Source organism: Brienomyrus brachyistius, unplaced genomic scaffold, assembly GCF_023856365.1.
Source record: "Brienomyrus brachyistius isolate T26 unplaced genomic scaffold, BBRACH_0.4 scaffold567, whole genome shotgun sequence".
NCBI lineage: Eukaryota > Metazoa > Chordata > Actinopteri > Osteoglossiformes > Mormyridae > Brienomyrus > Brienomyrus brachyistius.
In genome coordinates this window covers 1-24,397 of record NW_026042842.1, presented here as the reverse complement: position 1 = coordinate 24,397, position 24,397 = coordinate 1, and the positions used below count along the sequence as shown (strand labels likewise).

General features: G+C 40.6%; 1 long non-coding RNA gene across 1 annotated transcript; it reads right to left on the bottom strand.

Moving 5' to 3' along the window:
• Nucleotides 1-7,493: 7,493 nt before the first annotated feature.
• Nucleotides 7,494-9,315, bottom strand: LOC125729206 (uncharacterized). The gene is made up of 2 exons (XR_007389669.1): nt 8,955-9,315; nt 7,494-8,622 (listed from the first exon to the last, which is right to left on the bottom strand). It is a non-coding gene; the product is annotated as an uncharacterized LOC125729206 (long non-coding RNA).
• Between the last annotated feature and the right edge of the window lie 15,082 nt (nt 9,316-24,397).

Sequence of the window (24,397 nt, the reverse complement as noted above, 5' to 3'; positions counted from 1 at the left end):
TTTTTTAATGCTTCCCCACACTGGCAAGAGTGGGACATGGAAGTATCAACATACACACCGAGATCTTTCTCGTAATCAGCTACCTTTATTTCAGTGGAACCCATAAAATATCTGTACTTTACTATATTTACTATATTTCTGCTCCCTGCATGGATTACCTTATATTTATCTATGTTAAATTTCATCTGCCACGTATGAGCCCAGTCGCTAATTAAATCCAGATCCTGTTGTAGCCTCTCTGGACATGAGACATGATCTAACATCAATCAGAAGATACCACACCAGCAGATAATGATTTCTGGAATAGTAAAGTTAAAGGTTGGCTAATAATACCCCTCATCTCTTTTAAAACTATAGATAAGATGCCATCAGGGCCTTGCGATTTATTTATTTTGAGCTTAGCTAGGCTTTGTACCACATCAGCCTCAGTTATACATATATTGGTCATAGACATCGTTGTATTTGTACTAAATGGTGGTAAGCTATTCTACTGTGAACAGCCATTGTAAAATAATCATTAAACTCATTTATATCAATTTCATTTTCAATTATAAGGCCCTTACTATCCTGCAAATGAGTGATTTTCAGCTTTTAGAGCTCTTTCGGAGTTAAAATATTGGAAGAAACTTTTAACGTCATCCTTATAACTGTTATTAACTAAACCTGTAGACGTAGATACTCCTGCTTTATTTTGAAATCATTAGTTAATTTCCATTTGTGGAAGAAAGCCCTTTTGCTCCTGACTTTATTCTTAATTTTCGTAGTAAACCACCTGTGACATCGCGTGCTGGACGAACAGGCAGGAAGCGAGGAATCAAGGATCCGGGAAACGGAGAGTCGGGAATGAGGGTTTATTGATGAAAACAGGTACCAACAGCGAGAGATTTCAATGACAGGACTGGGGAAACAGACTTGAATGTGGACTAAATACACAGGACTACTCAAACTGACAGAAAACAGCTGGTTACAATCGGGGCAGCACACATGGTTAATGAGGGGGCGTGGCACACACGAGGATCGTACAAGCAGGTCATGACACCAGCTTGGTTGCAGTTTCCTAGATTTAGTTTTTCTGGAAACGGGTATGAAGTTCTTTTGCACTTGCAACAATGTGCTTTTAAAAAATTCCCATGCCTCTTCCACAGTATTGCTATTTAACTCCATCCGATTTACAGTTTCTAGTTTCAGTCTCATACCATTGAATTACCCTTCCTAACATTGTATACTTTTGTTTTGGACTTGGTTGAAGACTCAGGCAGCAGGAGTTGCCCCAACGTTGGTATGTCCTTATCCATAAGGGGGAGTAAACGTTCTGGTTTCCCGACCTTATAGATGAAGGAGTTGGGGGATGTTGCCAGTGACCTGCCGGATTCCAGGCAGAACAGGCCTCGCTATGCCACAGCCCTTCAGAGACTGGGCCTTCCGTGCAGAACCTCTGCATCCAAATTAGACCAGTTGTTTAACAAAACCCTAAAATGGGGTTATTTTTCACATGGAACGGGACTTTGATTCAACAACCCATTACTTAGTTGCGGCAAGTACCCAATATCAAGTATAGCTGCAAAGAATCTGCCAGAGATTTTCAGAGAAGTTCCCCAGATGCATGGACTGGACTAAGGTGCGTCAGATTAAACAGGAGCCTGGTAAATTCTGTGAGCCCCACGCCAAGTGACTGATGGAAACATACTCCAGCTACAGTGAGATGGACCCTCCAGCGGACCGAGAGTGGGATTCCCTCTGGGAGCGACAACTCGTGCAGTTGCTGGTGGATGAGCTGCAAACAGACATCAAGAAGGACTTCCAACCTCACAATCATTTACCAAACCACTTCAGGTAACTTGTAAAGATGTAGGTATTGGAGTATTCACACATTCATTTGCAGTGTCCACCTCCTGTCCGGTAAATTTGGCAGGACAAAATTTGAATAACCTATAGGCCAGACTCATGAATGCGGCTGAACGAGTAAAGGTAGAACAGGTGGCCAATCCTGTTATACAGTCCTAGTAGATTGAGAACCACCTGATTGCAACTGTAGTTGGAATCAAGGGCTGAGCAGCATGGTGGCCTGGGGGACAATTATGAAAACACAGACCCACTGATATCCTTAAAACCCACAATCAAAAGAGGAGTCAGGATGGCCAGTGACATGTGCTGGCTAAATGGGGACAACAAAGAGAGAACAGAACAAGGCAGGGAGGGATTCTGACACAGGTGCCATGCTACTTTGTTTAAATATGCTGTAATGTTTTAGTGCAAGCCTTAGACAATGGAATCTCTGAATGACGCCGCAGTCTGGCTCTTTCTGAAGGTCCTATACTGTAACCGTCCTGAGAAGTTGTTTGCATGCACTTGCTGCCTTGACACTTGTTGATGTGCGTGTGCCCTGCTCGAGCAGTAAAGGGGAGATCACATGCAGAGCTGATTTTCTGTAGTTCCTTAGAATAAAAATAGAATATTCTCTTCAAATAGGAACACATGCTGCGTTTGATTATTTCACTCCAACTCGGACAAAAACGTCACGAAAAACATCACTTCCCATTAGAAACGCCTCTTTTATGACGTTAATGTCTGACAGAATCTTCTTGTCCGAGTTGCCCCTGTGACGTAATTTCAACATGGCGGCTTACACACTCAACATTAATTCTATTTTACAAATCCTTAAAAATGTTTATTTTGTTAAATTTATTATTATCCCATCCATCCATTTTCCAAACTGCTTATCCTACTGGGTCACGGGGGGTCCGGAGCCTATCCCGGAAGCAATGGGCACGAGGCTGGGAACAACCCAGGATGGGGGGCCAGCCCATCGCAGGGCACACTCACACACACCATGCACTCTCACATGCATTCCTACGGGCAATTTAGCAAGTCCAATTAGCCTCAGCATGTTTTTGGACTGTGGGGGGGAACCGGAGTACCCGGAGGAAACCCCACGACGACATGGGGAGAACATGCAAACTCCACACACATGTGACCCAGGCGGAGATTTGAACCTGGGTCCCAGAGGTGTGAGGCAACAGTGCTAACCAGTGCACGACCATACCGCCCATTTATTATTATTATTATTTATAATTATTAGTAATTATTAATGTAATTGCACGTGTTCGATTTAGAGAATACCATATTGTGACCGTAAACAGTATCCTAACATGCAATATCAGATTTTTACCAGACTTGTTAGTGTTTTTGGTTTGTTTGTAGTTTGTTTGCCTCTCGAAAAAAGAATATCGCTATGAATGTACTAAAATACTTTATAAAGCTTTTAATGTGGTTTGACTAGTTCCTGTTTCTTGTTTATTTGTCTGAAATAATAATCTTACTCCATAACTGCTAAAATATAAAGCAACAACACAGCAGCGTATTCATGGAGGCAGCCATGTTTGTTCCGAGTTGTGCTAGCTTGAACGGGAGATTGTTGGATGTGATGTCACCCAATTTGGAATTTCCAAGTTCCGAGAGAAAAACGAACGCACCACAAGACTCTGGCTGGAAATTTCTACAATAGAGCCATTTAGTTATTTCTAGAAAAATATTTAGAGCCAATGACCTGATGTCATTGTAACACAGGTCACTGTCCGTGGTGCTGAATTCTCTACTTGATGGGCTGGTGCTGAATGAATATGACAGCTGGCCAACATGTCTGTGTGCTTCCACTGACTGGCACCCAGACATATAATGACTTTTAACAATGAGGAGGGAAACGTCCAGACAGGAAATTAGTCAACAGTAATTAGTAATCACATATAGTTCTCATTTATCATGATGTAAAATTCAAAAACCTTTTTTTTATTATTAAGGGATAAATGTAATTGAGTTTTAATGTATCCTTTCCGCTCTTAAAATCGCAAATTATTTCTGACTATTAATCTGCACATTTTAATAATTTCATTAATATTACCTAATTGGTTTGTCTTTTTTATTAAATTTTAAAACTAGCTGTACAATTGTTGATGTTGTTGCTGTTCTGAATGTCATTGGCCTGTTGCCTTACGTCTGTCTAAACATGAGTGAGGGGATGGATGCACTATTCTATGGGGGCCTCTGTAGAGAATAAATGATCCTAATTTTATATTGAGAGAGATGGTTAATTCCTTTTTAATCCATACTGCGTTCAGAGCCCCTGTTCTGCCGTTGATCACTGCTGCATATCATCCCCAAACCAATGGCCTGGATGAGAAAACGAATGATGACATAAAATGGTAAGTCTGTTTTTGAGGTTGTTTTAGAACTGTGTGAGACAGGCTCTATTCTTTTAACATTACATCAGGAATTACTGATATTATTGACAATCAATCCCTTAATATACAGTATCTCACAAAAGTGAGTACACCCCACACATTTTTGTAAATATTTTATTATATCTTTTCAAGGGACAACGTTAAAGATATGAAACTCTGATAGAATGTAAAGTAATCAGTGTACAGCTTGTATAATGGTGTAAATTTGATGTCCCCTCAAAATAACTCAACACACAGCCATTAATGTCTGAACTGCTGGCAACAAAAGTGAGATTAAAAATGATTTGTGGCAAGATCGGATCATGTGTGTTGAAGAGTTTCTTATGACTGACAAGTAGTTATTTAAAAACATATCTTGAAACAGCAAATTACATTGTTCTTAATGCTTTTAGAAAATGACTCTTTATAATGATCTGTGAATAATAATAATTTGCTATGAATGTTTTTCCACTTCAGCTTTCCACAATTATTCTTCCCGATGAGAAAAGCTACGGCACGTTTTTTGATGAAAAAAATAAAGTAGTTGAGACAATAAGCAACAACAGCTGAAAACATCTCCTAGTCACAGGAAAAACAGAAGCAGGCATGTGGTAAACGAATACAAAAGAGGTACCAAAACACAGTTTATCATGTTGGAGATGAGGCGCTTCTGTTCAACATGAGGAAGCGGGGACGGAAAGGAGGAAGAACGGAACCGGATTTTACCGGACCTTATGTCATCCAGGCAATATGTGGCAAGCTGGTTACACTGTCTAATTCTGAAGGGGCAACTTTAAAGAACAAATACAATGTAAACCACATACAGAAGGAGCCAAACTGATGTCCCAAGTCAGGAATCACACAAGGTGCCAGAAGAGTATAAGACCAGTAAACCTCCCTCTAGCGCAGAGCTTCTGACAATCGAGAAGGATGCTGACAGTTGAAAAAAAACTCATGTCTGTGTGTTATGAAAGAATATCAATAAATGTTTCCGAAAGGGGATGACTCATTTGGTAATTATTTACGGCTTATGTTATGGCTGCCAATTTACAGTCTTTACTGAAGTCTGACTTCTTTTGAGTCACCTTTAATATAGATTGGACACTCTCTATGCAATGTGCAATACTTACATAGATGGTAAATGTTTACCTGCTTGCACAGATGGATGATTAGGTAATTAGTGTAAGTGTGTGTGTGTGTTCAATCGCATGTATGTCCAAGGTCCATAGTAAATAATATACACTGATCAAGAGATGCCCGAAAGTGGATAAAAGAGGACATTAGTGGGTGTATCACTTAGTGTAACGCGTGCAGGAAAATGAGCAGGACTGCAAGCCATATAATGACCCTTGTCTAGCTCTTAATACAGTATGCATACAGTGATGTATCTACAATGGACAGCTACTATGAGCAGATAGCACAGTACAGGTGCTTATAAGATCTGTATGCTATTTCCATCCATCCATCCATTGTCCAAACCGCTTATCCTACTGGGTCGTGGGGGGTCTGGAGCCTATCCCGGAAGCAATGGGCACGAGGCAGGGAACAACCCAGGATGGGGAGCCAGCCCATCACAGGGCACACTCACACACTATTCACTCATACATGCATACCTACGGGCAATTTAGTAACTCCAGTTAGCCTCAGCATATTCTCAGCATATTCTTGGACTGCGGGAGGAAACCCCACGACGACATGGGGAGAACATGCAAACTCCACACCCATGTGACCCAGGCAGAGACTCGAACCCGGGTCCCAGAGGTGTGAGGCAACAGTGCTAACCACTGCACCACCATGCCGCCCCCTGTATGCTATTTCATTCTATAAAAAGAAACTTACTGTACTGTACAATAAAGTATTTCACCACTGCTTCTTCCTCAGCTCCCACTGTTTGCTAGCACATGCATCTTTTGATTTCTTAGTGCAATCTGTGCTTTATTTTTTTTTTGTGAAATGTAAGTGCAGTATCTGTTTATTAAGTGCTGTGGTTTAATATGTACATTATTATTTCAGTACTGTGTATACTGTCCTTAATGTCTTGCCTCTCTCGTATAACTTGAGATATGCCCAAATTGACTTGCAACAAGTGGTCCTGGTTCCAAATGCGGAAGGCGATGGATACCTGTATTTTATATGCTGTAGTGTGCTGGGTGTCAGACATTGCAATGCACCTTGCTTTGATCTTGACCTGTTAGATCAGAGGGAGGTAATCTTATCCAGAAAGGGCCACTGTGTATGATGGTTTTCACTGCAACTCTCTGAACAGCGAACCTAACAGTTATCCCAATACCTTGATCTTGCTAGCATATTTAAATGTGTACCTATTCAGGAATAGAGTGGTGAAGGCATTCAGAGGAGGACTGATGATTATCAGAGGGAACAAAGGGGCTGGGTACTTGTCAGTATCCAGTAGAACCACCAGACTCCTACACTGAATGGTTCTGGATGTGGCACAGACGTTAATCCCTCTGTATTAGGGGATCCGTCTCCAGTTTGTACTCTTCTAGTTAATAGGTAGATTATCAGGCAGTTTTTCACCCTAGTCCAGTACTCATTGACAGCCTAATACACCGTGTTTCAGTTTGTCTTGATAGTCAATACATGTCACAGGATGTACATTACTCTGATGGGCAGGCCCTCTTACATATGATGGAAATTGCAATACCTACTTTTGAAAGAAAATAGAAAAATTATTTTCCCACGGTCTACTAGCAGCTTTTAGATGTTAATTCTTCATAAAAATAATTTGACTTGATCCAATGTGTTTTTAATACAAACAATTACCACACAAAGCTGCTAGTTTCCTCCGGTTTCCCCCCGCAGTCCAAAAACATGCTGAGGCTAATTGGAGTAGCTAAATTTACCGTAGGTGTGCATGTGTGAGTGAATGGTGTGTGAGTGTGAGCTGTGATGGGCTGGCCCCCCATCCTGGGTTCTTCCCTGCCTCGTGCCCATTGATTCCGGGATAGACTCCGGACCCCCTGTGACCCAGTAGGATAAGCGGTTTGGACAATGGATGGATGGAAATAGCATACAGATTAAGCACCTGTACTGTGCTATCTGCTTATAGTAGCTGTCCATTGTAGATACATCACTGTATGCATACTGTATTAACCCTAGGATGCATGAGTCATATGACCCTACACTCTTCCATAAGTGGGTCATTTTTGACCCACTTATAAAAATCTATGTGTTTCATGCCATTTTTTGACATTTTGGTTACGAATAATGAATTGTACTATAGTCTGTATTACATTCTGGACCACACAAGAATGATTTCATGTTTGAAATTTTATTATTTTCCACTTTATTACAGATTTTAAACATTTTGATAATTAAAAAACTAATACTGCACAGAACAGCAACAGAACAATGTGAACATTCATTATGTGTATGTGGGTAAATGTCCGGTCATTGACAGTTCCTTTCTCTTTTCTATTCTCTTGCAGGTAAGTGTCGGTGTTTGCTGAAGCTTTTGATGTGATAGTCCCTGTTTTGCCTTCTTGTCTCCTCACTGCATGCAGTTGTGACAGACTACCTGTTTCTGGCTGTGATCATTGCACACAGGCACATTGCACTTCCCACTCCTATTGCTGACTTTGCGATCTTTATTACTTGGGCAGATCTGACACCTCTTTCTCTTCTGTTGGCCCTGTGTGCTTCTGTCCTGTGGCTGGGTTGTGGCTTTTGTCACCCCACACCTTCCCATTGCTTCAATGATCGGGGTTTGCAGTTGTGGGCAGCCTTCCAGTCGACTCCTCATGTGTGGTGTGATAAGTTCCCTTGAGAGCTCTTTGAGCAAGAGTCGTCGTGCATTGGTGATACCTCTGTTGAATTCAGGGTGCTGAGTCGTGAAAAAGGTGTAGGCATTTAGGGTGGCGATGTCAAGGATGTTGTACCACAGCACCATGGGCCACCTCTGTGTTTGTCGCTTGCAGGTGTAGGTGCCAACCATCTGGTCCATGGTGTCAACACCTCCTTTGGTCTTGTTATAGAAGGTCATAGCTGGCCATGGTAATGCTGCCATTGAATCCAAACTGTACTGTGAACCTCCCTGGACTTAGAAGCCTTCATCAGAGGAGGGATGTCTGGCTTGTTCTGTCGTAGAGTCCCCACAATAGTGAGATCCATTTCCAGGAGATGCTGCGCATGCTGCACACTGGTGAAAAAGTTATCTGTGGTGATGTTGCGACCTGTGTTTCTGAATCTACTGCACAACTGCCGGACAATGTTGTCTCCCAGATTCTTCTGAACTTCTTCCCCTGGTTGTCTCCCTGTGTAAACCATCCCATCTATTGCATATGGGATGCGTGCATCACAAACCCAGAAGATCTTTAGGCCATACTTGGTGGGCTTGTTTGGCATCTGGATGACCATATCTCCTGTAAACCTAGCAGTCATGACACTAGATGAGGAAACATAAAAGGAAGAGAATGTTTTGAATGACAATCAATATGTAGCTATGTAAATAAATGCACACATGCACATTCTCTCTCTCTCTTTCTCACACACACACACTCTCTCCTCAAACCCCACCCATACACACACTCACACAATACATATGTACAGTAATGATACCTAGCTTAGTTAGCTAGCAAGTGTTAGCTAACTATAAAGTAGGATAATTTGATAATACCTAATAACAACAATAATAATAATCCTTCACATAATATTCATGAATGTGTAAGTATGGTGAAATATATATATTTTTTTCTGAGATAAAAAAATAATACTTACATGTATCAGGTCTTGCTGTGGAAAATAATCTTCCTGAACGGTGACACTTCTAACATAGGGTGTGTGGTCCACAGTAAATGTATCCTTGACAGCCACAATTGATAAGAAGCACAGGTTCCCAAGAAATTGTATGGGAAATGCATGTGGGTCATTTTTGACCCACTTATGGAAGCTTGGGGTAGTAATACAAATATTACAATTTCTTAAAAAGTATAAGAGGTAACTTAAAAATTTTAATGACATGATATCAAAAACATGTAATTTCAGGAATACCTGGAATATGAAAAGATAAAAACTTTTCATTACAAAGATACTGCAAGAAAACAACCTCACCGGGTCATTTTTGACCCACTTGTGCATCCTAGGGTTAAGAGCTAGATAAGGACAGTGGGTCATTATATGGCTTGCAGTCCTGCTCATTTTCCTGCACCCGTTACACTAAGTGATACACCCACTAATGTCCTCTTTCATCCACTTTCAGGCATCTCTTGATCAGTGTATATTACTTACTATGGACCTTGGACATACATGCGATTGGACACACACACACACACACACACACACACTTACACTAATTACCTAATCAACCATCTGTGCAAGCAAGTAAACATGTACCATCTATATAAGTATTGTACATAGCATAGAGAGTGTCCAATCTATATTAAAGGTGACTCGAAAGAAGTCAGACTTTAGTAAAGACTGTAAATTTCTCAGCCATAACATAAGCCGTAAATAATTACCAAATGAGTCATCCCCTTTCGGAAACATTTATTGATATTCTTTCATAACACACAGACATGAGTTTTTTTTCAACTGTCAGCATCCGATCCAAACGGGATTCCCATTTCCTTTCTGTGGGATCCAACAGAACACGGGCTGACCATCAGTCAACATGTCTTCAACCGTGCAGGACAGGACCCAGTCCAGGCCAAACCTCACGGTGCTGGTGTTAATAAAAAAAATGTAAGGAACATGCAGCTGCAGCTCACACACAAACACAGTCCACAGCATCCAGAAAAAGGTCAGGCCTTTTTCTTCTTTAGCTGACTCCGCCCAGACCTCGCCCCCTTTCTGGGCGCCTCGCACTATGCCTTTGAACTGGCCCTGCAGCTTGGCCCGTTTCCTGTTTCCCAATGCAAGTCATAAGATTCACCCGTAAATGATATTTTGAATCGGAACGATATTTATTACTATTGTTTAGATTAAATATATAACGGTTTAATGATTGAATATAACTTGATATTGTTGTTTGTGTTGTTTAGTTTGAGGTTCTAGTTTCTGTCTTTATCCGCTTTCGTTTCAGTAGGCAGCTGGTTCATCCCAGGCTCAGGGTCTCTCTGCTCTTCATCAAACCCACACCCCCAGTTTGGGAGCACCCTCTCCCTCTCCTCCCCCCACGGCTGTGACTGTTACTCCTCCTTGAGGAGTAACTGCTCCGCCCCCTATCCCAGCCCCTATACCCACAGGAGTGCATCACCCAGTGAGCCGCCGCCCTGCCTGTCCCCTCACACAAGCACACACTGAAATCATGGTCCTAAGCTCTCTGTGTGGGTCACCACGATAGTACAGCACACCGACGATTACCCTCTGACTGAATCAGAATCAGCTTTATTTGGCCAAGTATGTTCACACATATTGGGAATAGTTAGACATTTAATCAAAATAATTAAGACAAGACATAAACATACAGTTCTGTTGATATGCGACGCATATAACCTCTGCATTCACAGCACTGCTTCAGTTATCGAAGAGCAAATTTCCAAAACTCACTCAGTCCGATAACCTAAAGTAATAAGTCATAATCCTCTTCATACGTTGCAGTAATGGGAATGAAATCTCACTCAGTGTTTATGTAATGGAGCAATGGAATTTCGTGAAATTTCCAAAAGTCCACAGAAATATTTAGAAAAACATTCCTGCAGACTGAGTTTTTGATATTTGCTTTTCAATTAACACAATTTTCTTCAGTCTGAGGTTTAACAGAATTCAGCCATATGCTGTTCAAAAAAAACTACACAGAACAAAAACAGAATGGACTTTACATCTGTCTGAAAGGAAAGTTGACACAGGCTGCAGCAGTGAACAAATCAATCAATGTATTAAAGTTAGGCATTAAGTAACTGGAGGCAGTATATACATAACATGATAACATGCCTTTTCTGTATTGACCATATTAAGGACGCTGTAACACTGCCCACCACATACCTGCTTCATTTATTGTTTTATACTTGCAGCTGCTTATTCAGACAGCTCGTCTACCTGTCTGTCCATGTTGCCCTCCCATGACAACTGGTCCAGCCTACAGGTGCCGTCCCATTCCGGCATGTTACCCATGAGTCATAGCGGCACCTCCGGGAGCAGCTCCAGGTGAGCCCGTGCCTCCCCTCCCCCACCTGTCCCCATGCTGAGTCTCGGGCCCCCGTCTTCCCTCTTGTTCTCGCCTATACCCACATCCTGGCCTGTGTCTGCATCGTCTCACCTCGTTAACAGGACTTTCGCCTTCTTCTGTCCTGATCCATTCAGGCCCATCATTCTGGGACATGCTTTGATTTATTTCGCCATAGTTACTCTTTGTTTTCCTTTGTACTTTGCACTCTACAAGTAAAATGAATAAAAAATAGGCATTATTTTGATATTGTTTTAGTACAGTGACACTAGTATATTTGTTGTTGTTTCCAGGCAACACTGCATGCTGATTTAACGTCTTTCCTTAATCTCCACCCCATTGCTCACACACAGCCAGTATCCCAGTTTGTGGTCAATGAGCTCCTCCTCACTCACCCCAGTCTCCTAGTCCAGTGGAATGTCCAACAGCTTGGGCTCTCAGTTCCTGCGTGTCATGCCCGGCTCGTCCGCTCCTCCTGTGTGCCACGCCCCCTGATTACCCACGTGTTTTCTCCCGATTTGTACCCAGCTGTATCTAGTTAATTTGCTCAGTCCTGTGTATTTCAGTCCGTGTCTTACCTGAGTCCAGTGTCTGTCATTGATGTTTGTATGCGTGAGATGTTTCCCTGTCCGCGCTTCCTAATTAAACTCCCGTTTTTGCCTGTCCGCTTGCTCCTTGCACGCCTTGCCCGCACGATCGCCTGCCTGCTTGTACCCGATCGTGACACTGCGCAGCTCTACAACTCATTACCCAGGGCTCTCGCACCCGGCCACAGTGCCCCTCTCAGGCTCCCCGCTGTATGACAGCACTGCCCCATCGGAAGTTCATGAAGCCTCACAGTACGACGCCTCTCCCCACGCGCGCTTAGCCACCACCGGGACTCCCATCACTCCTCCTTCCCTGTAGGGCGGCGCACTTCCATTATTATTACAGTTTCTACTGTCACTCTGTTGCTTTTCCTGGTGCTGGACTTTTGACAGATAAATACATTATTTGTTGCATTCAGTGACAAAAGATTGGTCTGTTTAACACCCTCAGTCTCCACCCTATGAGCCCCTTGTTGGCGGCAGAATCAGGAAGATGTCGGAGAAAGCAGAGGTAAAGTGAATAGTCACCTCGACAATAATGTGGAAACCGCTAATGGTGATCATGCCTGTGTGGGTGAAATGGATCACCACAGTATAAGCGGATGATGATTATAGACGATTTTTCCCTTTTTCTTTATGTCTGTTTACCATCTAATAGGCATTTTTTTTCTTTGGGATGCGTCTAGGTCAGATACGACCAAAATATTTTTCTCATTTCAGAAGTGAAAAAAAATATTGCTCTCAGATTCTGTTCAGTTGTAGTTTTTTAAAATAATGTACCTTGATTTGTGTTTGTTTAAAATGCCATTACCTGTTGCTTACTGGGCCGCTGAAAATGTCTGGCCCAGCTAAATTTCTTGGTTTAAAAATCTGGCCCAACTACTTTCCAGACCTGGACTAGCCCTACTGAATCATACACTAATGTTATTCTGTTATGTGGGCTGTTGTGATAGGGAGATTTGCTGGATGCTGCACGACGGGTGGTGTCCCTGCTGCAGAATGCCCTGTCTGAAGCAGCACCTAGAGACAGTGAGGGTTGTTGTTATCACCTTAATATTGTATATACGCAATCTGTTATTTCTTAACTAATATAATTGTAAGGTATTCTTCTAATATATTGTGCACAGCCAACAAAAAAGAGAAAAATGCAAAACCAAAGGAAGGCTTTCTTTTCTCTTAAAAGTCTTTTTTCTAAACCAACTGAGAGTCAGTTAGAGGGGTGTTCATTATCAGTATTGTTGCTGGCATTTCTGAAAATGTGCCAATTTTAGTCAAGTGGCTACTTTTCAAATGCAGTCCCTGGCCAAGATGAAGAAAGTTCATGAAGACTACATGATAATATTAAGCACTGACATAACAAACAACATTTTTTACATGCAAAATATACAGGAAATATACACTGCAACAGGCTAGGATAGACAAATAACCAAATACACTTGCAAGCCTGACCACTTTAGACCCCAGATTAGAAAATTGGTGAATGAGCATATATTTTTTCCAAGTTTTGTTTTGCTTTCAAGTTCTCACAAATAAAAAAAAAAAAAAGATTTTCCCACTATAGCCAGATCCAGTTTCTGTGGGGGGCGGGGGGGGGTGACAATTTGTAGTAATAACTATTTCCTGCTGAAAACCACTGGTAAACTATCCACATGTCTCTGAATATCTGTGAGTCCCGAGACCTCCATGACAGATAGATATAAGTTGCTAGTGTTGATCGGCAGGAAATCTTCTCCAAAGCCCCACCACCACCTCACACCAATCCACCCAGGGTTTACTCCAAATAAATTTGCTGGTAATACAAACCGGATCAACTTGTGGTTTGTGTCCATGTGTACTAGAGACAAAGGCCCTGGTACATTCTGCGTACAACACAGCCAAGACTTGACAACCTTTATATGATGCGCATGGAATCAACCCTATGCATGGAGGCTGCAACTCTTCTCCACCGAACCCTGTAGCCCATTGACTGCAGCCTGCATTGACTATCCTGTAGCCTGCATTTGGTAGATCATTCTTGACAGAAGAAACCAAATTGTCAAGTTCCCTAACACAGAGCTCATACTCTTTTATTCTTCTTAAGATTGTTCTTCTTGAAACACCCATCAGTGTGGCTATGCAAGGCACAGGAAGTTGAGTATGGAGCATTTCTTTCAAACATTGTTCTTCAATCAAAATCTTGGGTCGTCTATTGGTGGCAGCGACTTCCTGTGTGACACATGGGGCTGGACGTTCCAGATGTGCCCTCACAAGGTCAAAGAGCTCTTGCAAAGCCAGGGTGATAGCAGGAGGTACTTCAATGTGATTAGACAGGGCCTGCAGAAGATACAGCTCCTGATGACAAAGGAACTCCAGGTAATCCAAATTTAGTGGAGTCGCGCTGAATCCTATTTCTATTTTATGCAGAAGACTTTCGAGAAGGTGGTATCTGAGCTGTTCACAGAACAAATTATAGTTAATGAGGTGTCAAGATCTTGTCTCTGATCCACACACTAGGCCTACCATTCAAAAGTTTTAATTATGAAAATGAAATGTTTTTGTTTTGTGAGGTGCTTGTTCATGTATGATGATGTAGTGGCTGCTCTGTTTGACCGTGGTAAACCTTTTCACAAACAATATAAGTGAAGAAGTATGACATTAGATCTAAGGACCAGAGTATAATAAAGTTAAATAAAATCCATCAAAAACACTTACTCAGTGGAGATTCCAATGTAGTAGGCAGACAACTTTATGGCTTTAATAATGAGTGTATTTAGCAGCTACAAGGACAAAAGATATTATAAACCTCTCCATTTTAATGCTAATTTAATAAACATTAACAGATAGCACTTAAGGTGGTTTCGCCTATAGTCTGCTAACACTAACCCGAGAACTAATATCTGAGGAGCGTTCTTCCCAGGATTTGAATTTATTAAATTGGCTTTGTGATGTTGTATTAAGAAATTTTATTCACAATGCAATTTACCGTACATTGGCCCATTCTTTTATATACGGTAAGACGAAGCGGGAAATTCGAGCGAGCGAGTGCTGTGCAGACGCGAGCGCGTAGAGGGGATGGGTTTTCAGCACTCGAGCACACGCACGCGCGTGGTTCGACTTTTGGCCCTAATTTAACGGCGAGCGAGTGAGTGAGTGCTGTGCAATCGCGAGCGCGTAGAGAGCATGGATTTTCTGTTTTTATGCGCACGACTTTTGGCACTAATTTAACGCCATAGAAATGTGTGTTTAAAAGGGGAGGAGATCGGGTTGCAGCGCTGGTGTGAGCGGTTTCTCCGGGCAGTTCGCTCGAGGCTAACGTGGCTTTGGGAACGTGGTGTACCCGTCACCCATGCCAGGGAAGAAATCAAAACCGAAATGCTAGGAATATGGACTTCATCTTACGTCAAGCGTTTTCCCCTCCATTGACGCCCATAAAGAAAAGGCTTAAAGTCCATATTCCTAGCATTTCGGTTTTGATTTCTTGTCAGGTAAGTCTTTATGGCCAGATACATTCGCGAGAAATTTGGTGATTTGTGGTGACTGTTTTAATACATTAAGTTGCGTTACGCATTTTCACATTAAGCGTTTTAGAATGTCCCGTGGCAGGTATCCCCTTCTATTGCCCTAGGGAGGGTTGTAACCCTCGTCTGTATATTAATAAAGAATAATCCTTCTATTCCTGTCTCATGTATCTGGACCTCCCCAGCAATTTAACGAAATTTGGTGGCAGCGGTTACAAGTGAACCCGTTTAAGTTTAGCGCTCATACTTCCGTCCATATGTTTAAGACCCACCTTGGCTGACTTAGCTGACATGTCCTGATTTCATAATCTTCAAATTTGTAATCTTTTCTCCTTCATCTAACTCCATGTTTTTAACTTCTTGTCATTTTCTTGCCGTTTGACTCATAGAAAATTATCAGACTTAAATGACACGTCAGCCTGTGCAGACAGCGATTTCAATGTTTTAATAAATTGGCCAGCAGGTGGGGGCAGTGCTCAATTTCATTAATGCCATTCAGAAAACTTTCAGGCTTTATGTCTTAATGAACAGCCTAGAAAAGGACAAAGCATTATATTACTGATGCATACAGCAGATCCCCAACTCAGGCTGTGTTGCATATTCTTAACAGTGCTACAGTATGTTCACACAGCCAGTACAAACAAACTTGCAAGATCTAGACCAGGGGTCACCAACCTTTTTAAAACGGAGAGCTACTTCACGGGTACTGAGCCATACGAAGTTTGATATCAGTTTTAAACGCCCTCCTAAACATGTCTAAACTTCATGCATGATAAACATGTTTTAAATGCTTTTTTATATTCAATTTCAAATCTATATAAATGCAAATGTGATAGATTAGAAACAGGACAAAATTAAATTTTAGATGATGTTCGCTGGTGAGTTGTGCTATTTTATAGAACAGGTCCACGGGCAACTCATGTGGTCATTGGGGGCATCCTTGGGGCACCATGTTGGTGACCCCTTATCTAGACCTACCACATCAGGTAGGAAGGTGCCTATTTCTACCAACTATTCAGACCATCAGACCCAAACCATACATTCAGTCATGCACAGGCACTCCACCAGAGGGCTCTACATTCTGTCCTACATCTGCTCACCTGTTAGACCCACACTCAGTCTCCATCCTGATTTCTACCTACTACTCGGACTATCTCACCAAAACCAGTCCTGTGGCCTGTTCTATGAAGCGGGGTTACTGGCTTATTGGGGAAACTTGTCGGATTTCTTGATCGGGACCTTCAACTGCTCTGCCATAGAGAGCATCCTAACATGCTGCCTTACGGTCTGGTATGCGGGCTGCTGGTGGCCTCCTACCGCTCTGCCATAGAGAGCATCCTAACATACGGCCTTACGGTGTGGTATTCGGGCTGCTGGTGGCCTCTATGACTTTTTTTGTAGACAGTCCATCTGTGTGGTGCTGTTTGCACGAATTGTTTTGGGAAATGCACTTACAGTTTTGCAGATGTTAAGGGTGATTCCAGAAATGCATCAAAGCAACTGAGGAACTGCAATGTCACTGTACAGTTACTTATAATGGGCGCCAATGTAATGTGTAGAGTGGCAAATAAACTGATTCACCATTTACTCTCATGTACATCACTTAAAATGCTTGTTTTAAATGCAAATGTGTGAATGTAAATCTAAGCAGTAAAGCTACAATTTACATTCTGTTTGCATGGTGGAAAGAACATTTAATCTGCCTTTTAAGTGTGATTAGAAGATCTAATGCCTGTGTGCTTGTAATAAGATGGTCGCTGGTTCAAACCCAGCCACAGCACATCTCTGCGTCCTTGAGCGAGGCCCTTAACCCCCAGCTCACTGGGCATCACTATGGGTGGCTGCCCTTCGCAGACAACTTACTCTGTTTACTCTAAAAAAAAGAGAGCAAGTTGAGAGAGAAGTTAAGACAATTTCTCCACAGGGACCAATAAAGTATCAATTATTATTACTGTATGAGAGACTGTCTAATATCAGATAGATAACAGACTCATACTGTGCTGAGCTTGTCTGAGAGAGATGATTAGCAAATGCTCTCCCACAGTATCTCAGCACTCTGTACAAAGAACTTTATATGCTCAGTATCTGCTCCTGTTTATCTAATTGTTCTCATTTTAACTGGATGTTAAGGAGTAAATTAATAAACGTCATGTAAGTGCACATTAAAATGCTTTTTCACTGTTACTTAAGTTCCCATGTGAACAGCCAATCAGATCAGCCTGATGTGTGTCTCTCTGTTTCCTCTCTGTTTCCTGCCCTTTCATCCCGACCACGACCATGATCTCTCACTTAGCAGCAGAGCAGTTTATTCTAAACAGTGGAAGCACAAAAATGTTCAGACTCTTTGGTCTTCTCATTTTCATTAGTAAGGCCCTATAATATAAATTATTTTGGGATTTTAATATTTTCATTTATCTGTATGATGTGATCAGTGGAATTTGGCCATTTAATCTGCATCATAGTTAATAGTTATTTAGATTACTATTATATGTCTTATTTGATTATGATTTTTTTTGTTTTTCTGTTTTTGCAGACACTGCACTGACTACAGATGTTGTTCAGCCCAGTCACCTGATGAGGGTTCAGCTTGGAGACAGTGTGACCCTGACATGCTTCTGTCAAGGAGAAACAACTTTTGTTACTTTGTTTAAGCAAGCTGTTGGTCGGAAGCCCCAGCCCATGGCGAAAGCACTTCTCTACGTACCTGGTGAATTTTACAAGGAATATAAAAGCATAAAACGTTACTCCTTACTGAATGCAGAGGGGAGTTTTAACCTCACTATTTCTAACGTGGAGCCGTCAGATTCTGCAGTGTATTATTGTGCTGCTGTGTTTCTTCATGAGGTCACCTTCGGGAATGGAACCTTTGTCATAATCACAGGTAAATGAGATTCCAACTATTTTCATATTTGCTTTATTATAATGTCAGTAAGATTATTCCCTGCAAAATAATTTTGACAGTTTAGTTGTTTGTCAATATAAAATTAGCAAAGATACCTTATTGTCTGCTTTGTTCCATAAATGTTTTTCTAAACATCAAACAAAAATCATTCATTATTATTATTATTATTATTATTATTATTATACAATTTGTTGCATTTTGCTTGCTGTCAGCCAAAAGCCTAACCTTCTCTTTATACAGATGTTAATGTTACACATTGCAGCCTCTTTAAAACAAATAACATAAAAAAATGTTTGAGTTGTTATATACAGTATAGGACTGTGCAAAAATCTTAAGCAACAAAAGAAAATTATTTTTGACGTTATTTATCTGAGCAGTCAGTGTGTATTCACTCTGAAAAAAAAAATGCATGATTTAACATATGAACTAGGGATGTGCACCATTCAGAACTGATTTGAGAATGAAATTCTCAAATACGTATCCTAAAATTCAGGATTTTGAATACATATATGAACTTGAATTTCAGTTCATTTTGTTAATCTGAATTACATTTGAATTGTGGTTGAAAACAGGTTGTGGCATTGAAATTTATATTTGAATTTAAAGAAGAAGAACGAAAAAGGGTTTGGATTCAAATTCAAGTTCATATACGTACTGTAGGTGTAGCTTTTAACTAAAATATGAACTTTAATTTAAATATGAATTATACATAAACACATTAACATTGTTATACATCATTGTTATAAAAATGTCGTTTTGTAAAGAATGAAATAATGCAACATTTGAAGTGTCACCTAAAATAATAATTATACTGTCATTTTGTGCACCATGGTGGATCTGCTCATAGGAAGAGCTGAGTGTCTCTCCTTAAAAGTCAGTGTTGGCTGCAGTGACGGCAGTTTCTAACCTAAGAAACGTCCCAAACACTTTTCCTGCATCAAAAGTCAAACTAGTCCCTATTCCTGCCATGAAAGGTTCACATAATGTCACCGATACCTGAACCAACCATGTTTATCAGAGGATGCCAACCCTTTGGCTGCAGCTTTCTCTGCACACGCTGAGAGAGTCTTCAGTGTAGCAGGAAAAGATTTCAGGCCAGAAGATTGCAAATTAAATCATGAAACCTTTGAAGATATTATGCTGAATAAATGTAATAATAATGAAAAATTAGCAATGTGTATTGGAATAAAGCATAATTGTATTTGCCATGACGTTTTGCTTTTCGCTGTAGTGCTATGGTTGAACGGAAAAACTTACTTTTGTGTGCATAAGAAAATAAATAGGAGGAACTACGAAACCAAGTAATTCCTTTTACTATGTATACTTTTTCTTTAATGTTAAAAGATAGACAAACTAGTAATGGGCAAACAGCTCTTCGGCTCTTGAATTAAATTATGCAGGTACTACAGCAAAATGCTCAAAAATACCAAAACACATCAAGAGCTAAATATGCAAAAACAATAAATACCTTCCTGTGGAAAAGGGGCAACATAAACCAAATGTAAAGTCACGAAAATCATGAAAATATAAAGTACACTTTACACACTTCATTTCTTTGAATTGAAATTAATTATATTCATCTACCTTCATACATTAATACAAGACATTATATGATTATAATGTTTGTTATTATCATATAATTTTTATTTAGGTATTATGTAGGTGCAGTTAATGTATAGTGTTACCTGATATATACTAATAAGCAGTAATACAATAAAAAGAGAGAAGAATGTCAGCTGTTCTCCAAGAAGTTACTGATTTCTTGGATGGCTAGAAGAACATCGATTCAGTTCCCAAAAATCTGTAAGAACAATTTTTGAGGATCTGTATTTTCCATTGTTATTCTCAAAGGGCTGTCATCATGACTATTTTGCTTTTCAGGTAAAGACTCCAACAGCAGGACTGTGGTACAGCAGCCTGTGTCTGACACATTGCAGCCAGGAGACTCTGTGAGCCTGCAGTGTACGATAGAGACTGGGAGCTGTGCAGGAGAACACAGTGTTTACTGGTTCAGACATGGATCAGGAGAATCCCTTCCTGGAGTCATTTACAGCCATGGAAACAGCAGTGATGAGTGTGAGAAGAGCCCTGAGGCTGGATCTCCTACACGGAGCTGCGTCTACAGCCTCCCCAAGGGGAACCTCAGCCTCTCCGATGCTGGGACTTACTACTGCGCTGTGGCCATGTGTGGGGAGATGCTGTTTGGGAACGGCACATAGCTGGATATAGATGGTAACACCCAGTGTGGGGAGATGCTGTTTGGGAACGGCACACAGCTGGATATAGATGGTAGCACCCAGTGTGGAGAGTATATCTGCTTCAAAGTTTTATTTAGCTTATTCTGCTATTAAGACATTTATTTCTTTTTTTAATGTAATGAATTTTCTAATTTAAGTGCTTAAATTAAATTACACAGATGTTAATTTAATAATTATCCATCCATCCATCCATTTTCCAAACCGCTTATCCTATTGGGTCGCGGGGGGTCCGGAGCCTAATTTAATAATTATTTCAAATATTAATATCCATCCATCCATCCATTTTCCAAACCGCTTATCCTATTGGGTCGCGGGGGGTCCGGAGCCTAATTTAATAATTATTTCAAATATTAATATAAATTGTTAAAATGCAAAATACTAGAAGTTCATGTTAAAAATGGACTATTTACAAAACAACTGCTGTAATGTGTTATCGATTTGATCTTTAACTAATGTAATGTAAGCAAATGGGAAATGTGTCTCTATATCATTATGCTGAAATCTATCTCTTTGTTACAGGCTTTCAGAAGCTGCTGGATCCTCTTCACTCTGGCTTGCTGATAGTTTTATCTTGCAGCATTATTCTGAACGTTGCTCTCATTTGTATAAGATGTAAACTGACCTGTACACACTGTGCAGGTACGCTGCCCGGCTTTATGCACTCAGAAGGACAAAATGTAGATTTTAACAAATTATAGAAATATAAAATTGTTTTATGATAGATAACATTTTCATATTAAAACCACTCTTGCAGGTAATACAGTTTTAAAATCCATTATTAAATCTCACCTTATTTATATAAACCTTTTTGTACTGTAAGATTTACATTTTTGTATTATATCTTTCATATTTTGCAAAATCTATTGAAATATACATGTTGCAATAAGTTGCATATCAATAACTTTTATTACCAAGATCTCCTTTATAGCAATTTTATTATATATGATATATGAGAACAAATGACACGTATCCAAACATGCACACTTAAATTGACAGAAGTCATTTTTACTTTCATTTTTGAGACAAAAAGGATGTTGATTGCTTGAAAATTCGGAATGTTATCTGACCACGGTATGATACCGTGCGAAATTAAATAATATATTGATGTGTTATATATTTTAAACAGATGAAAAGAACAGTGATATATCAAAAGTGGAATGGTCACGCAAGCAAGTATGTAATAAATATTTCAAATTACAAATCGTCAGTAAAACAAATGAACCTCAGACTGATTTCCATCCTGGGATCAGCATTTTAAGTGCTATTTGTGAAAATAGGTAATAGCAAACCGATTTGATCCATCCAATTCTGCCATCTTTGTCTCCACAGTGCCATGACGAGGACACACTGAATTACGCTGCCCTGAACCTTAAGAAGCCAAAACCCAGGAGACAGAAGAAAGACGGGAATAATGACACTCTGTATTCTGACCTCCGCTACAGAGATTATGAATAAAGATGCTTCTCATTCATGTCAGTCACACAGAGTGTTCAGGGTGTAGCTTTAATAATGTTCAGAGGAGGGCAGGGGAGCCAGTGCTTCTGAGACTGAATCACGGGATTTTACGGAGTACCGGTGCTGAGTTTGGTGTCAGTGTGTTTGGGGCGCATTTTTACTGGAAGTGCAAATGTTCAAGCCAGACTGGGGGCTGAGGGAGGGGGAGAGGGGAGCCACAGAGATTATTTCTTCATGGCATGGGGGGGAATAAGCGGCTTTAATGTTGTGGAAAGGCTGAGTTGCTGCAATCAGTTCTTTGATGTCACACATGCTTACTTGTCTCCCTTGTGTACCATGCTGAATGGTTTGGGGCAAACGCACAGGGACTGATCGATTATATTAAACAGATGAAAGAAACTGAATGAAAATTTCAAGTGTTCTTAAATTACGTTTTTCATTTAATTGTGTGTTCTGGATGTATTTTTGAGTATATACATGTACCTGTATATGTACCTGTATATATACCTGTGTCGTTAATAACGATGTGGATAATTAAGAAAGAGGAGTTTTGTTTCTTGCTCCCTGTCTTGTTACTTGGCTCACAAACATACACACACATAGACACACACACAAACATACACAGACACACAAACACACACACACATAGACACACACACACACAAACACACATGCACACATGCACACACACACACTGCTACGGCTCTGTAAGAACACTACCATGCTCTTTTGTGTGAGTGGGGTGGGGGGTGTTAAATAAGATGAAAATGACAATGGCTGTACTTTTGTTATGTCAGTTGTGTTTCTATAGTCATTGTATCATATTCCACAAGCTTTTTATTCTACAAGATGTACAAGCCAGTCAGTGTATTCAGTGGGGTGTTCAGGAGTCATTAGGTTCTGAAAAATGTCTTGCATTTAAAACATAATGTACTTTTGAATACTTAAGTATTTTTAGATGCAAATACTCCAGTACTTTAACTGAAGTAAAAAATTAACTGAAAAACTTTGAGTATTATTTGACGAGGAGTATCTATACTTAACTCAAGTAGTGAAGTTGTGTACTTTGTCCACCTCTGTCCAAAAGTGACATACAGCTGTAAGCTGTTTGGGTTTGTTTGTCTGCTGAGTGCTTCTCTGCAGTGCTGCAGATGTTTCCACTGGTTAGATGCAGCTCAGGAAGACTGACCCACTGACTGCACTGTGCTGGACTCACTTTGCAAAGAGTAAAAACCACACAGACAGAACAATATCTGCTTCTTGTAAGACCCTGTTTCCTCTCTACCTCACCCAGGTCACGCTTTCAAGTATTCAGCCTAAGTTATTTTATCCAAACAAGCCACCATTATTATTCATGCAGCTGGACATTTGACTGGAGCACATGATTGCTACATATCACTACTGTACATGGAACGGAATGTACAGTTTTCACAACAGAACTTTAGAAAAGCAAAATTCTCATCAGTCCACATCTCTAACCACCACACATCCTAGGGCTCCCATTTATAATGGTACATTTTTGTTTTATTCACATTCTTTTTCATCACACAGATAAACACCATCCATTAATCTTACAGCATGTATCCTGGTCAGGGTGATGGGGACGACACCACCTATATCGAGTGTGATTTAAGGCCAAGACCTTAAAAGGGAGAGTCAAGACTGAGGCTTGTTACAAGAGCAGTGGGGCACAAAACAACAAACAACATCATTATGAATGTAAAATAAATGGATGTATATATAAATATAGGGTAATAATAGAAACAAAAAATAAGAATATATTACATACAGAGGAATATTATAGGAATATTAAAATTAACTTATACACAATCCTTAACTTATACACAATCCTATTGCATGTAACATTATTGCTCATGTGCCAGATATTAGCCTCCCAAAGGAAGCTGCCACACAGGGCATAATGCACTGGCTCAATGCAACACTGCACATCAGTGAATAAGGAGGAACAATATTGCAGATCAGCAGCAGATAGAAACTGTATCAGAAGACAGTGAACAGGGGAAAAGTTCAATGAGCAGAGTGCAGATTATAAAGCCTGACTGCTGTGGGGCCCAATGACCTGCGGTACCGTTCTGTCACACGCCGGGTGTCTGAGTCTCTTACTGAAGGAGCTGCCCTTACGGGCCTCCATAGTCTGCTGGGGGGGTGAGAGGTGTCACATAAAATTGATGACAGCCTTGTTATCAGCCTGCTCTCATCCATCTACTCTACAGTGCCAAGGGACGCTCCTCCCTGATGATGAGAGGAGTCTAAGCATGTGGACATTTGGGATAATGTGAGTTCAGAACTGGATGGTCAGCTGTACGACTTCCAGTCTGTAGGCAGACTCATCACCTT